Here is a 17,045-nt window from a genome sequence, read left to right as displayed (position 1 = left end):
TGCCTCTATTTATGCTAACCTTAACTTGCTTCCTACTTTAAATCTAATTCCTAATAATACATAAAAAATAATAATAATATAAGCTTTATACCCTATCTCTAAGTTTAACAATTATCTCCTAACGATATGTTAATCATTTTATTTCTCTAATCTTTATCTTCTTTATCCCTAAACTATCTGTTAAATCATCCCTTGTGTTTTGCAAAGAGTTGGTTAGCTTCCAAACAACTCGTAAATGTTCCACATGTGCATCCAAAGACTTTGAGTAAACTAATAGATAATAAAAAAATTACCAGAATGAACTTACGGAGATTAGGCCTAAACAGTTTATTGATCGTCTTGTACCATCAATAAACTGTAAAAAAACTATAAAAGATTGATGAAAACTGATTTACAGGAAGTCTAAACTGACAACTATTAAGGTAAAATGTGCAAAGTTTAGGACTGATTTAGGAGATGAACGATTTAAAAACAAATCGCCGTTGCCGGGGATCGAACCCTGGTCACCCGCGTGACAGGCGGGAATACTTACCACTATACTACAACGACTTTGTTGCTTAATTTAAATGCATAGGTTATTTGTTTTAGACTATTTGTTTTTAGTACTTTTATACTCCATCATTACATATCTGACTACTTGTTTTGCTTAAATACTTTATATGTGAAATGAGATGTAATAATTACGACTAATTGTTTGTTGGTAAGTAACAAAGTTAAAACTATGTATTACAAATCTGGATGTGTGCAATGCAGGATCGATCACTATCTATACACACAAAATAAAAAACTTTAGATAAAAGTTTATGAAATCTATATAGTATATTCGTTTGAAGAGTTTAGTTGATGAGAGAAAGAAAAGTATCGTTAGCATATACATAACAATATTTATTTCTCGTAGTTATTTACTAATTTTTGCATCGTTATAAAACGTGCCAAATGTTTTTGCATCTACGAACTATATACTGATTATGTTTTAACATGTATAGTTAGTAGTTTTGCAACAACGAACTAAAAACATTCAATAATAAAATAATGATCATCTAAATTACGAGTTGGCTGCATATTATTCAATATACAAGTTACTATTATAATATTATATGTTTTATGTTACTATGTCACGATCTTTTTTATTTTGTTTTATTGTATGATGCTACACGGGATGACCTGGTTATATACAGTTAATTACAATTGTGTGTTTAGAAGTCAAAAGTAATAGTGACTAAATTCATACATTATCAACGTCAAAACTTCATAGGGTTGTTAAAGTTTATGAGTATCACCTGAGATTTTTTACCACTGTATGACAAAATAATTAATGGTGCCGGCCGGCCTCATAAACCATAGGCAGGGGTGGCTCATGGGACATCGAAAACAAGCTAGGGCTTTAGACCTACGCTTAGTTAAGGCCCCGAAGTCTAAAAAAACATTATATATAGATATATTATAATGGGTAAAGTAAACTAAAAGTAATGTATTGGTGATGTGATAGACTTGGTTGTTACTAAAGTCAAGTTATTAGTTCAAAACTTGTAATAAGCAAAATTTATTTTATTAACAGATGTCATGAAAAGGCCCCTAAATCGTGTTTCGATTTAGGCCTCCACATTTGTTGAGCCGGCCCTGATAGGTGTAACAACTCGGTTCTTTCAAATTAATATTTTTATTAAATACCCGACATATCTCGATGTTCGAGAAATTTTATCGAGAAAATATCACGTTTATCGAGAAAATTAGTTATTAATATATTATTGTTTAATTAATTATTATAACTTTTATGTTTTGGCAAAAAAGAACCCAGACTAAAACTCTTACCTCTACATGTCTCCACCTTCTTATTACAAGGACCCATATGCAATTTCTGCTTTATTATAACCAAAACCCAAACCAGGACCCGTATTCAGTTTCTTGTAGCCGAATACGAAATTGGCTAACTTGGACCATAATTTTCGTACCAAACTTGGAAATTAAATCAGGGATATTATTATTCTTGCTAAATCGAGTCCACCGACGTAAGGATTTAGGAAATTAGATCTTAAACAATACGAATTGATATTATTAGGGATCCTTCTTTAACCCGTCTACGGATACATATTAAGCCTACCATAATAATACAATTAAACACGCAGATAGCACCTCCTTTGCAGCGCCAACTAAACCCCTATACCTAATTGTTCTATCGACCTCTACATCTGCGTTTTGATCGTCTTCTAGCCGGCTACTGTTGCGTCTAATTAACCCTCGTCTGGTCATCAATCAAGGTAAAAAAATACATGGTTCCGATCGCAATATGATTCTTATCAAAAAACCCATGGTTGATTTGATCAAACATATCTATTTTAATCAAATCAATTGTTAGGGTTTATGTTCCAAACTGATTTGATTCTGCTTGGGTTTATATTTAATAGAAACTGTTTATGAATGCATGTCACTGGCAGCCCAGTTGGTTAAGCAACATGCATCACAGGGGGCAGGTCTCGGGTTCGACCCCCTGCACCCCTTATTTTTAGCTAATTTATATTATTTGTTTTTTTTAAACACTTAATAACTATGTATTATTAATAATAAACTAGTTCCTTGAAAACCGACTTTATAAATATTTGTTTTCTCACGTTTTTAGATTATTTGTTTTTTTTAAACACTTAATAACTATGTATTATTAATAATAAACTAGTTCCTTGAAAACCGACTATATAAATATTTGTTTTCTCACGTTTTTAGATTATTTGTTTTTTTTAAACACTTAATAACTATGTATTATTAATAATAAACTAGTTCCTTGAAAACCGACTTTATAAATATTTGTTTTCTCACGTTTTCGTTCGTGTATATACGTAGCATATATGTTTATATACATATAATATGTTTATAAAACTAATAATAATAATTTTGAAGATGTATTTTACATTTATATTATAATTTAAAAACTAATGTTTTAATAAATATATAAATCATGTAAACCAATTTTATAAAACTACAAATAATATTTAAGTTATGTTTTCATAAATCAAAATAATCATTTTATATAATAAATTCTTATATAATATTATATTATTATAATATTTACTTATTATTGATTATCGAGTTGTTGTCATCAATCTTAAATCTTTACTTAAGTGTATCTGTTACTCTCGTTCCTTTTAGGCTTTAACGTTCGCAGCGTGACTTTTTCTCGTCTTCTCATTATCTTAATTATCTTTTGTTCATCTTTGAGGTGAGTATCACATTCTCCTATTTTACTTCTTTTTCCACGTTTTGGGGACATATGCGTAAATATATTTCTCATTATATACTTATACTTAAAACTGCAACTTTGTCTTATGTGTTAACAACTTATACCTTACTTGTTTATGTGCTTATTTGCTTTGTATGCTTTCGCATTCGGAGAGGTCCAACATTATCTCAGTCTAGTATGATTATACGCCAGTCGTTAGCCTTGTGCTTCTCGACATCTCAGTTATACTTACTCTTTTGGTTAATTTGTTATTCTCATATGACTTGTTGCAACCATATATTTTTGTTATATACTATATGTACATTTAAACTGATGTGTTGCTCACTCAACCTTGTGTTGACAAACTATATTATTTCCAACGCATATGCAGGTTACCGTATGACGTGATTATCAAGACTGTTTCAAGCAACTTAGGATGCATGTTAGAGAAAAGATACAAGAACTTAATTTTGGATGTTTAATTTAATTGTTTATTTATAACATTGATGTACATGAATATTTGTTTTATTTGAAATTATTAAATAGATATTGAAACTTATATTGTGCATGATAGTAACCCTTGAAAAGCTGTGAGCAATCAGTCCGCCCCGGCATTTCTGCCGTAGGTTGGGGTGTGACAATAGGAGCTAGGTCCGCCCATGATATTCAAGAGAGTTTCTAAGCAAAATGAGTTTGAAATCATTTAGAGCAAAATAAAACAAATTAAAATGGTTCGTTTTAGAAAAAAATAGTAATACAATGATTTACATGTTGTATCTAATGGATGAGGATAGTGGTGCATCAACTATCAAGGTGGTGGTGCATCATGGTCTCGGGTGTGATAATAGTGACAACGATTACAACTCTTAAAAAGAGTTAGCATCACATGGGAACGAGTCATATTGGTTGGCATGGCCTAAGTGAAGAGCCTGTCAAATCTTAATAAAATAAACCCAATTTCTTAGGTGAATTATTGATTCAATAAATATATTAATAACTTGTTTTTCTTTATTCATAGTTAGATTACGTCAAACAATTCGTAATTGCATAATATCAATGGTGTTACAAGCCAAAATATTATAAACTCGTTGCAAAGTTATAAAAGAGTGGCATTTTTATAGGACTACTTGAATCTTTGCTACTAACAAAACCTTAACGAGTATCGATGTTTTGCTTTGGCGTAGGTGTCTGTTAAATGTTGTTGGGCTACGACTGAATTTGTCCTTGTTTAGTCTCACTTTTTGTGCCAAAAAAACATGTTGTGATGGAAATTAGCGACACTTACTTGGTTGGTAAATTAGCGACCGTTTACACGCAGTTGACGCTATAATCTATCTTATATGTTATGTGTTACAAAGTATGTTTTATATAGCCTGGTTATGTTATATTCTAAACTTATAATTGATCATGTTTGATTACTAATCAAAATATTATAATTTACATTTCTGTAGCTAAATGTAGTCGAAACCAATGTTCACATATCGAGACTGACCACACATTCAGTCAGTCAGGACTCACCAGTAGACTCATACAAATTTTTCATTGGGGTTTGTGTCAAAAGTTCATTAGGTCGGTTGGAATTTTAACACAAACATACTATGTTGTACTAAAAAAAACATTTTTATAGGGACGACCAATATGTCCACTACACTTGGGTCTGTCTCTGAGTTAAGTTATGACTATTTTAACCGTCAACGTTTAAACTAGCCGATTGCCGACTAATAATTGCAAAGGTGAACTAAACAGAATTAAAATTTATTTTTTATATAATCTCAATGTAAAATACAAAAGACTCATTAAAATTAAAAAAATAATAGTAATACACACAAATATATTATACATAAATGATGAATTACTCAATTCCTAAAGAGAGCAACGAATGATAGAACCATAGACGATCCGATCACGATTCCTGAAACCGGAATCGATAAAGCCGACCCAACGACTGGTGCAGGTGCGGGAGCCTCTGCTTGAGCAGCCACGGTGGCAGCTGCAGAGAGTGCAACGACAGCCATAATTGAAGCATTCTTCAGGATCCTACTAACTTGGGCCATATTAATTGTCAAAACAAGTTTGTTTGTGAAGGTAGAAGAGTTTAGAGAAGTGGAAGGAATTAGTGACGAAATTGGTGTGAGGCCCTTTGGGTTTATATAGTAGAATAAAAATATTAAAATATATTATTTTATTTAAATAAATATAATTAAATAAAGTATTAGAGTAACAGGCTAGCGGTAATCATAAGTTTCAACGGCTGAATTTTCAAAGACGTGTACATCTGTCGTGATTGATTCTAGAATTCCATATATTTGTTAGTTGTAAGTTGTAACTACTTCAATATATTTTTCATATAGATATGTAGTTGTGTTCACATCGGAATACAATGCAATGGACAAGAAGCCGCTTGTCGTTTTTTATAGCAAAACTAAGTTGTTTATAAATAATATTAATAGATTTTGGAGTCACCATTACTATTTATAATACGTTAGACACGAATAGCTAACTTCACAACCTCAGGCGCAATAAAACCAAAGGTATCAAATGTAAATAGTATAAACACGTGTTGGTTGTCAAAACATGTTTTTTCTGTGTTTTGTCACTTTGCATGAAGAAGTTGTTAGCGTAGTTTGACCCACCTTGAAAATACTACTTCCGATTCCAAAGCCCATAAGAGGAGAAACCTATGTCTGGACTACACACATGTTTCCCTTTCATCAAGGCCGGGTAGTTGACGGACCCTGGCCCGACACCCTGATATGCCCAAAAGAAAATTTTAAATTATATATATTTTTTTGAAAAAAAATATGTATTTTTAATGTTTAAACCCAATTATTTGACTAATTTAAAACCAATTTTTTTCGCTTTCGATTCAAAAATTTTTCACAATTCTCGGAGACGGCACTGCCTCAAAGACCAAAATGTTAGCTAGTGTCACACCCCCAATCTAGGCCTAGGAGTATGAACCATAGTTGGTGCCATATTTGTAAATAAATCAGAGTTATGGTTATTAGCGGAAGACTTTAAAATATAAGGATCGATATTATAAATATTTACGATACAAAAGACGAGACAAAAGTCTCGTTTGGTTTTATTTGTTTATATGTTTTACAAAACCACCAAGTTTTAATATTTACATAAAACTATCCGAGCCATCGGATACTTGAGCTTCTTCGTTCTCTCAAGCTCTAATCTTGATTACCTGCACAATGTTAAATAAAATACGTCAGCAACGCATGCTAATGAATATGCTGACGCAAAAATATTTTCTTTACTTAATTACCCCTCGAGACCACGTAAGCCTCGGCCCATCTTGGCTTAGGAATAATCAAGTTAAAACAACAATCATTATAAACTCGAGTCTCTGCACTAGGTCACCTCAGCGAAACACCGCAACGTTTATGACATAACTTAGGTACCATAAATATACACATGGTCATTCCCCACTCGGATGTAACTTAGGTCCGGCCCATCGTGGCTGGAGGTCGTGACCAAGCGTGGTGCGATGTGCCCACCGCGTTCCACATATGAAAGGATCCAGACAAACGTATACCATAGCCTGAGGGCTGGCTTATACTCTTATTTACAATGTTTTTAGAGACACGTAGCCTCATGTAAAGTTTTACACATAACACGTTTGTTTGTTTGAAATCAAGTTTGTAAAAGAAGGGCGTATTCACCTTTCAATGGGATCGGCTTCCAACACCGTCCGTTAGTTCTTCCTTTACTATCTCGCACCTATAGTACGAGTATAACATTCATTAGTCGGATACACGATCCGGATTAAGACCTTTAGTCTTATCATCTCGATGAACCTTTAGTTCATTCTTTTATTTACTTTAAAACCTTTAGTTTTAATAGTAATTTATAAACCTTTAGTTTATATTGAAAACCCGACGTTTCTTCTTCTTTAAGAAACGTATTTCTTTTATTATTTAAGTATATTCATAATACTTAAATAATATATTTCTATAACAAAGAATAATCTTATCGTTATATATATATTTTTTCTTTCTTTTCTTTGTTATATATTTCTTTCGTTTATCGAGAATAATATTAACTTAGGGTATTAAGCCCTTTCAATATTTTATTATTATTTTGGTCGGGCATTATGCCTACCTTGCTTGGCTTGGCAACACCCTAGACACTTGGGCAGTACTTCGATGCCGCTTGCTTATCAACTTCTACTCGATCAACACCTTCTTACACTTGGCACGCCTTTCGAGACGTCAACCCCTTGGCACGTATTTCGAGAAAATCACCGGGTCGTCGGGCAGTACTTCCTTCTTGTTCGGGATGTCGGGGAGTGGCACGTATATCGAGATAACGGGCACGAAAAAACAAGGCTCGGGGCACGTTTATCGAGAAGGAGCGTTGGCACGCTTTACGAGGTAGTGAGAGAAAACTAGAGAGAGTAAGTGTGAAATTGAGGTGTGAGAGGGCTGAGCTCGTGGCTGCCCTATTTATAGCCCAAATTGGATCCCATCGCGGTACGCGATGGGCTCCCTGACTCCCCCATCGCATACCGCGATATAGGGTTGTCGAGTCACGGGGTAGGCCTGCCACGTGTTGACATGTGGCAGGCGCCGCCACACGTGTCAACACGTGGCAGCAGACGCTGCCACCGTGAGCCACGTGGCACACGTGTCACGGTGTGTCAGACACCCCGTCACGGTACGCGAAGGGTGTCTTTCTTGACCCTGTCGCGTAGCGCGATAAGTCCAAAAGGCAGATTTTTTATTTTAGTCCCTGGGGTTTGGAAATTGGTAGAATTGGTCCTTTGACTTTAGAAACTTGTCATTTTTGGCCCGAAATTTACGTGATGTTACATCCTCCCCACCTTGAAATAAATCTCGTCCTCGAGATTGCTTACGAGAATAAGTGGGGATATTTCCTTCTCATTTCGGACTCGAGTTCCTACGTATACTCGGGTCCTCTTCGGGAATCCCATCTCACTTTCACGATCTTCAAGGTTCGTCTTTTAAGTTTCTTAGTTTTCGAATCTTCGATTTGGATAGGACGTTCTATGAATTTTAAATTTTCATTGATTTCTACATCTTTTAGGGGCATTGAAAGAGATTCATCGGCTAGACACTTTCTTAGATTCGAAACATGAAATAAATCGTGTATTCCTTGCATTTCCTCGGGTAGTCGCAAACGGTATGCGACAGTACCAATTCGTTCGAGTATCTCGAAGGGTCCAACGAATCGAGGACTTAGTTTGCCTTTCTTGCCGAATCGGACTATGCCTTTCCATGGCGAGACTTTCAAAAGAACTTTGTCACTGACATTAAACTCTAACGGCTTACGACGGACATCGTCGTAACTCTTTCGGCGATCACGTGCCGTTTTAAGTCGTTTACGAATTTGAAGAACCTTGTCGGTAGTTTCTTGGACTATCTCAGGTCCAGATAATTGATTATCTCCGGTTTTAGACCAGCACACGGGCGTTCTACATTTTCGACCATATAACGCCTCGAACGGTGCGGTTTGAATGCTCGTGTGATAACTATTGTTATATGAAAATTCCATTAGAGGTAGATGGTCATCCCAACTTCCTCCTAAGTCTATCACACATGCACGGAGCATATCTTCCAATGTTTGGATTGTTCTTTCGCTTTGCCCATCGGTTTGTGGATGATAGGCGGTGCTAAGGTTTAACTTTGTGCCGAGAGCTTGTTGGAAGCTTTTCCAAAAGTGAGACGTAAAACGACTGTCTCGATCGGAGATTATAGACAACGGTACTCCATGCAACACAACGATGTGGTTTACATAGAGACATGCTAATCTATCCATTGAATACGACTCGTTAATAGGTATAAAACGTGCGGACTTAGTTAAACGGTCCACAATCACCCATATAGCATCGTGTTGTCGAGTCGTCTTTGGGAGTTTGGTTATGAAGTCCATGGTTATTAACTCCCATTTTCACACGGGAAGTTCGGGTTGTTGAAGCAATCCCGAAGGCCTTTGGTGTTCGGCTTTGACTTTCAAACAAGTAAGACATTTCGCCAGATAAGAAGCAACATCCTTCTTCATTCCGTTCCACCAATAATTTGCTTTAAGATTTTGGTACATTTTGTCACTTCCATGATGCATCATATACTTGGACTTATGGGCTTCATTTAAGATCTTTTCGCGCAATCCTCCAACGATTGGTACCCAAATTCTATTATCAAGTCTTAGGATATCATCGTCACCCTTGACTAGTGAGTCAATGGTGCCGTTTCGTTTTTCGTCGGAGATTTGGTTTTCGTTAATCGTTTGAGTTTGCGCGGATTTAATTTGGTCAATAAGATCGATTTGAAGTTCTAGCCTTAACGCTCAGACTCTTTTTGGCTTTTCGTGCTCTTTACGACTTAAAGCGTCGGCCACGAAGTTGGATCCCATCGCGGTACGCGATGGGCTCCCTGACTCCCCCATCGCGTACCGCGATATAGGGTTGTCGAGTCACGGGGTAGGCCTGCCACGTGTTGACACACGTGGCAGGCGCCGCCACACGTGTCAACTCGTGGTGACACGTGGTAGCAGACGCTGCCACCGTGAGCCACGTGTCACGGTGTGTCAGACACCCCATCGCGGTACGCGATGGGTGTCTTTCTTGACCCTGTCGCGTAGCGCGATAGGTTCATAAGGCAGATTTTTCATTTTAGTCCCTGGGGTTTGGAAATTGGTAGAATTGGTCATTTGACTTTAGAAACTTGTCATTTTTGGCCCGAAATTTACGTGATGTTACAGCTAGTTTGAGCGTTGACCTTTCTTCCAACGGATTAGACAAGTAATTCATAAGTGTTTCTTTCTTAAGAAAAATTCGACGCACATTAATTGTTCTTGTTTAGGTGAGGCATCCCCCTCACTTGGAGATGGTCTTGTACGTTGATAATATCTAATTAGAATAAATTACATCTGGCCGGATTTATTTTATTTACGAGTATCTGGTAGCAGCTACCAAGTCACGAAGTAAATGATAAATAATTCTCTTATTTTATATTCGTGTGAAATTTGTTAGTATTGAACATCTCCACTTGATGTGGACTGACTAACAAGTCACAACCATAAATAGTTCATATATTTCGGTATTGATTTGTTTTTATCTCACAGTGTAAAGATTAAAGAACCATAAAAGTTGGTTCTTTGTGAGTTTGTGGAGAGGATTTTGATGACTACTCGGTTGGTTTTATGGAAATATGATACGATGCCGGTTCTTCAGGTTTCGAAACCAATGAATGATAAGATTTTTGATGATATTAAGTTTTTCTTTTTCTATGGTTCGCTATTATAAACATATAAAGTCACTTTTGCTTAGGTGAATTGGTTAAAAAAACAGTGTTACGTTTTATAACTTTCTTTTTTCTGCGTCTAGCTTCTTAGTGCTAGGTGTGTGACTATATATATAAGTTTTGTCGCTAAAAGAACCATCGACTGCTTCTTTATTATATAATAAACGCCTTGTAATATAAATACAAAGACTTATTTTTATATATGTGGTTATGAAACGAAGAGACGTATTTTCGTATGTTAAAGTAAACGGATATGAAAGTCAACTTAACTTCGACGACAATTCACTATTTCCAGTTTTTCTTTTCTATGTCCATATTTCGTTTTATATCATTTATAGTAATTATATATTCATTGAACTTCACGACTATCATACCATTTTTAATTATTAATTTTAATATTGCATGGTTTATGATATTGTCTTATACATTGAATTTATTAGGATTTAGGTGTTTACGTTTTCAAATCATAACACTAAGGCTGAGGGGTGTGGGGCTTCAACGGAGGCGCTAAAGCCTCTCCGCTCGCGCCCCCAGACGCTAACACCACACCACCGGGGCGCTAGCGGGGGCGCTAACGGGGCGCTAGCGCGAAAAAACATGCAGGCGTGAGCCTGTTAGCGGGAGAAGAGAGAGTAAAGTGGTCTTGGTTTTATACAAAGAGCCGTTGGGCTCTTATTATAATATTAAAAAAAAAAAATTCCCTATATAATACCCCATTTCACCCATATCAATCACCACAACTTCAAACCTTCACACAAAATCAATTTATCTTCCCAACTTTTTAAAAAAAAAATGGCTGGAAATTTGGTACCCAAACCTTGACGACGATTTATGGTCATCACCGCACCAACCGATGTTTTATTCGAAGCCGCAAGAATCATCCGGCTTTCAACCATCCAACACACAACCGTCTCCTAACTTTGTTGTTCCGGAGACACAAGAATCACACGGTGAAGCTACGGGACCAAAAAGACGCGTCCACCGGAAAAAACAACTTGCAACGGACGGGTCGGGACCGGCTTCGACTCCGAGGACGAAACGGAAAACCACTCCGTGGTCATCGGATGAGAAGGAAGCCTTGTGTCGGGCTTGGATAGTCATTTCTGAGGATCGGCGTTGCGGTAATTGTTTTAACGTTTTTAAAAATGATTTTTAATAAAAAAGTTAAATAAAAAAGTTAAATGGAAATTTAATTTATTTATTCATTTTGCAGCCGACTACCAAAAGAGCAAGATTTTTTGGACAAAGGTTAGGGAGACGTTCTATACGCTCGTTGGAAGTACAGAGCGGAACGCCGATATGATTTCGGGTCGGTGGTTCGAAATCAGAAAATTTGTCGGCTTGTTTACTAATCTTTTCAATAGGAACAGCGGTCGTATGAGACCAAGTGGCAGTGATGATTTGGCGGTTTACAATTTCACGGTCGAAGAGTGGAAGCAGGAGTGTTTGCGGAGGTATGGGATGGTGAAGACGTGGGACGATTTAAAGTTGTGGGAGAGGTTGAAAAGGTGTTCCAAGTGGGTTGAGCTGGTGGCGCCGGACGTTGATGCGGAAGTAGGGCCGAAACGGACTAAAACTAGTTCGTCTGGAGCGTATAGCACTTCAACCGGGTCGGATTGCCGCGTTGGATTCGACCTAAACATTGCGGAGGAGGAAACGTCTTCACCGCCGAGGAGGCGGCCATTGGGAAGGGACGCCAAGGGGAAAAAACCGGCTGAGGGGGAAGCCGTAAACATCGCCAATCTTGTTGAATCCCTCAATAAATTCAACAAAACCATGGAGGTGGTCTCTAATGACAAAAAGGAAAAAAGTCGAATGAGAGATTTGGACTTTCTTACTAGAGACTTCAGTAACCTAAATCCGGTCGATCAAATGCTAATGGAAAAGCAAAAGGAACGTATCCGAAAGAGGTTGATCGAAGAAGACCAAGCCGAAGAATAAGAATAATGTTTTTTTTAGTACTTTAATTTTTATTTTATTTTTAGATATTAATGTGTTTTTTTTATTAATGTGTGTTTTTTTTAATAATTTATGAGTTTTTTTAATAATACGTTGTTTGAATATATTTATAAAAAAATAAAAAAAAAATTCACTGGAGCCCCTGCTGGAGCCCCTCCACACCAGGGCCAGGGGCTCCAACGGGGGCTCCAACACCCCTTTTATCCAGTTTCTCTCTCTGCCACACGTCATAATATTATTGGTTGGAGCCCCCATTAAAGCCCCCCACACCCCTCAGCCTAATAAGTTTCAAATTACTATTCTTTATCTTTTTTTAATTTTTTTAAGTTTGATATTTCTGTGTGTCATTTTCATGCCTAACTTTAGCATCTTTTGTTGCGAGAAAAAACCACTTGTTGAAGGTATACACTATACAGCTCCAATCATGGTAGCATGCAGGCCCGGCCCAAGAGTGAGGCAGGGTAGTTGACGGTCATAGGCCCGACACCCCGCTAGGCCTGAAATTTTTTTTTATAAAAAAAAATTATATGTATTTTTATGAAACAAAATATGTATAATCAATGTTTCAACACAATTACATAAACAATAGCTTGGTCTAGTGGCAAAGATGTATGAAAAACAACTAAGAGGTTGTGGGTTCTAGTCTTATTTCAAACATTTTTAAGTTTATTTTTATACAGAAAAATTTTACACATCTCAAATCCTAACAAAGTAAACCACTTAAAATTAAATTGTTTAAACCTAACAAAATATTCTTTTTACTTAGGGCTCAAAAAAAGTTTCGCCTTCGGCCCAAAAAAAATTTCGTCTTCTCAGAGCCGGCCCTGGTAGCATGTCTAAGAAGCTTCCTAGTTAGTATCATGTAAATGGAAAAGTATACATGCTAATACGATGTTTTGTGATGAGGTTTTTAGAGGTGAACTTAAGATAAATGCACCCCAACAAAAACTTTATAATTTTCTTTATAAATATTCTTCATATATTAAATAAAATGATTCAATTACACTAGAGCGGTGGATAAGCGAGCAATAAGTTGCGTCGTCACGCCTTTTATAATTTACTATGCGAGAAGTTGGTTTTCACTAGTTAATCTTTTTATCTCACCGCACTGTCATGCATTCGGTTAATTGTTCACGGGCGTTAGCCTTAGATAAGAATATTCCCAGATCAAAAGTCCAATGCATCATGATATGATAAATTTAGCCAGTAGTTTATTGGTTCACCGTTCAAAAAAATATTTACTAAAAAAAATTATTAGCATTTTATCAAAAGTCCAATGCATCATATATTATTTTCTACTTCACCCAATTCAAAACGTGGCGTGAAGTATTGTTAAGCCGTCCAAAACAAGTAACACGTGTCAACAACCTACTGGCTTCCAAACCCGACCGTTGAAGTTTGTCACTCACCGGCTTGACAGGTTCATATTTAAAAACTATAGTTTAGGTGACCGGTAATACCGTCACGTTACCGTTTCCCAAAACCCTATAAATACAAACCCCTCAACCAAACATTTCTTCACCAAACCCAAAACCCTAATTGCTTTCACAATTCTCTGCTTCAATTAAAATGGCAAAGGTTAGCATCATGAAGAGAGCATCAGCCGTCGCACTGGTGGCGCTTGCCGCCGCTGCCACCGTCTCAGCTCAGGCTCCTGCACCGGCTCCTGATGTCGGTGCGGCGGGCTCTGTTTCGGCTTCTGGTGTTGTGATTGGAGCTTCTTTGGTTCTGTCTTTGATTGCGGCCTTCAGAAATTGATTTATGAATGAGATGGGGGGTTGATTAGTATGTATTGATTTATATACGGATTATGGTCCAATGTGTGTATTGGATGGATTCTTTTGGCTTATCTGTTATTGTATCAATTGAGGTTACATTATTATATATGAATAAATGAATTTGGATTTGATTTAGTTTTTTGTGTGATTAATTGGTCATTTACAATTTTGGTTTTAGTTAAACTGAGGTTTCAAAAGTAATAATCGTCGACGATATTTGTATTTGACATGTCACATAATGGTAACCAAGTTTTAAGTCTGTTAATAATGTTGTCACAACTCATTTAAAAATGACATTTGTTCGTGTGCACATGGTTGTCAAAAAGACTTTCATTTCCACCTTCAATCCAGCAAAACAAAATAAGTAAAACTTAATAAACCAAGCATAATCCACACAAGAATGCATATTGACCTATAAAACTAGTTACAACTTATATAGCTTATGACATATAACTCAAAAACACACATACACACTTGAAACTCAGTTACTTGCGGTTGGATTTCCTTGAACACTTGCGGACTTCAATCTTTTGCCTAGCGGCTTCAAACTCTTCTTCGGTAGGTTCACAACTCGGCTGCCCTCCACCATATTTGCTAACTAGAGATGAAAACATCGAATCCAGGCGGGTTTTCCTCTCACTTTGCCTTTGTGAAATAATGGCATGTAAATCATTTGACTCTTTCTTTGATCTGTTCATTAGTGTTGATTACGATCATTAGTTTATTTTTTAACAAGGTTTTTAGTACTGTATAAAACAACATGACCAAAAACACTGGAGATCATATGACTCACTTTTCCTTACGATGTAAAGGGTTTGTGGGCGGGTTTGTGTCCGACACCTGTTTAGCCCACCTTTGATATGCCTTGGTTGAGTTCAACTCCCCTGCATAAAACAGGAGTATAATAATATGGGTGTAAACGAGTCAAACTAATTGGTAGCTACTCGAGATTGGCTCGCTGAAGGCTCGAATCGATTCGATCTTAAACAATCACAAGTATAAGAATAAGCTGCAGAAAGATCATTACTGAAATGATACAAAGTTCTGTAACAATAGTTACCTGCGGAAATTGCATCATCAAGGATATCCTTAAACCTATGTGAGTCGAGTTTAGGATCCGAGCACAACATGGAGCAGACCTTTGTATTTCTTGTAAAGATCAATTAAATCAGTTTTCTCTGATTCAGATCCTCGGTAACTAGCTTCAAACTCTTCAATATCAGCCTCTGTGACCTACAATCGTCATTTTTATTCGTTTTTCACCTTTTAATAAAAATAATAAATAACATAAACAACGTTTCTAAAGGCCGAGTAATAAAACGGAACCTTTTTGTACATAGATCTGAAGAAGTCTGTCAGATTTTGAACTACATCCCCTGCAAGATCCTGTTTGATCAAAAGAAAATAGCAATGCAATTAAGCTCTAAATTCAAAATAATATGATTATAGTCACCAGACGTCGTGTGAAGCATGGTTTGACACGTTAGGTAACTGGTCAAAACGAACTACTTTTAGTACTAAATAAAGATAAATTTGGGCCGGCCTTGGCTCACATGAAACTAGTTGTGTGCATGAAACCGAAAAACCAATATTAATCATTAATTAGCAAATATTTTTAATCTCAAATTCATAACTTTTTCAGCCCAAAAATTGCAAGCCGAAATGGGAAAGGGAAACCAAAACCAAACGTTTTTCAAAAACTTCAAAAGCTGAGTTTTCGAATTTGGTTCGATTTGAGTACAAACCCGACCCAAACAGCCCCATGCACGCCCCTACTGAAAACACGACTTTATAGTTTTTTAGGTTGGCCTGTTTGACTAATTGACCACACTCCAATTTACTTAAATTACAATACAATTATGCTCTAAATTCTAAATAATTTTATCAGTGCCAGTTTATGTCTTCAATTGATAAAAAAAAGGTATGAATTTACATCATCATCAACGCAGCCTGTCTGATCATAAAGTGCCCGTTTTTCCTCATCACCAAGAATTGATACTACTTTTTGCAGCTGCTGAAACTTTTCTTTTGCATTCTACATGTAAAAATAACACAAACTATAAACACACAACTAAACTGTTGAAATAACAAACTTAAATCATTTAAATTTTCATATGTTTATTTGAACATGTTAAAGAAGACGAAATTGACCTGATCATCTGGATTCTTATCGGGGTGTAAACGTAATGCCAATTTGTGGTATGCCTTCTTAATCTCCTGTTGCGACGCCGTTTTCTCTACCCCAAGAATCTGATTAATTCAATGGCGGAAGTTTGAATTTGAAGATTGTTAAAACGTAATTGAAGGTATGGAATGTTTAATTGTGTGTTCATACATACATACCTCATACAAGCTCGAATGATCGATTTGATTTTGTTCATCGGTTTTCTTGTTGCCCATTTTGATTGATTGTTGTTGCTAATTACAATACTATTGAATTGAATTGAATCAAAGAGAGACAAAGACATATATAGTGAAAGTGAAACCAATCGAAATTGGGTTTGACTCCCGCCATAATATTCCAAGTATTCCCGCCATTGCAGCAATACATGACGCTCCTTTGGGCCCTGAATTTTTAAAAAAGTTAAGTTTAAAAAGGATTCCAAATAAGTCACTTGGTTTTCATTTTTTTTTTGAACGACCAACTAAGTAACGCCGGGTACTTCGTACGCGGCCCCCATTGGCTAAAGGTAGCCCGAGCCGGCCACTAGTCCGGACGGACGAAACCCCTAGCGGTCCACCTATTGAGGGATTCACCAGATAAAACCCGACCCCACGCCCGCCAAATGGCACGACAACGAGGAGCCGGTAAAACCGGGTGAG

General features: G+C 36.5%; 1 non-coding gene and 1 pseudogene across 2 annotated transcripts; both read right to left on the bottom strand.

The window, feature by feature from the left end:
* Positions 1-477: 477 nt before the first annotated feature.
* On the bottom strand, positions 478-549 carry TRNAD-GUC (transfer RNA aspartic acid (anticodon GUC)). Its single transcript has one exon. It is a non-coding gene; the product is annotated as a tRNA-Asp (tRNA).
* Positions 550-14,526: 13,977 nt separating this feature from the next.
* On the bottom strand, positions 14,527-16,653 carry LOC143618224 (chaperone protein dnaJ 6-like; annotated as a pseudogene). The gene is made up of 7 exons (XR_013150973.1): positions 16,566-16,653; positions 16,374-16,472; positions 16,156-16,257; positions 15,549-15,608; positions 15,283-15,455; positions 15,016-15,106; positions 14,527-14,912 (listed from the first exon to the last, which is right to left on the bottom strand). The product of XR_013150973.1 is annotated as a chaperone protein dnaJ 6-like (transcript).
* Between the last annotated feature and the right edge of the window lie 392 nt (positions 16,654-17,045).

Source organism: Bidens hawaiensis, unplaced genomic scaffold (genome assembly GCF_021521415.1).
Source record: "Bidens hawaiensis isolate Kalapana, Puna unplaced genomic scaffold, B.hawaiensis_p1.1 tig00002338_1, whole genome shotgun sequence".
Taxonomy (NCBI): Eukaryota; Viridiplantae; Streptophyta; class Magnoliopsida; order Asterales; family Asteraceae; genus Bidens; species Bidens hawaiensis.
The sequence above is the reverse complement of the archived record's forward strand: the minus strand, read 5'-3'. Positions and strand labels throughout refer to the sequence as shown.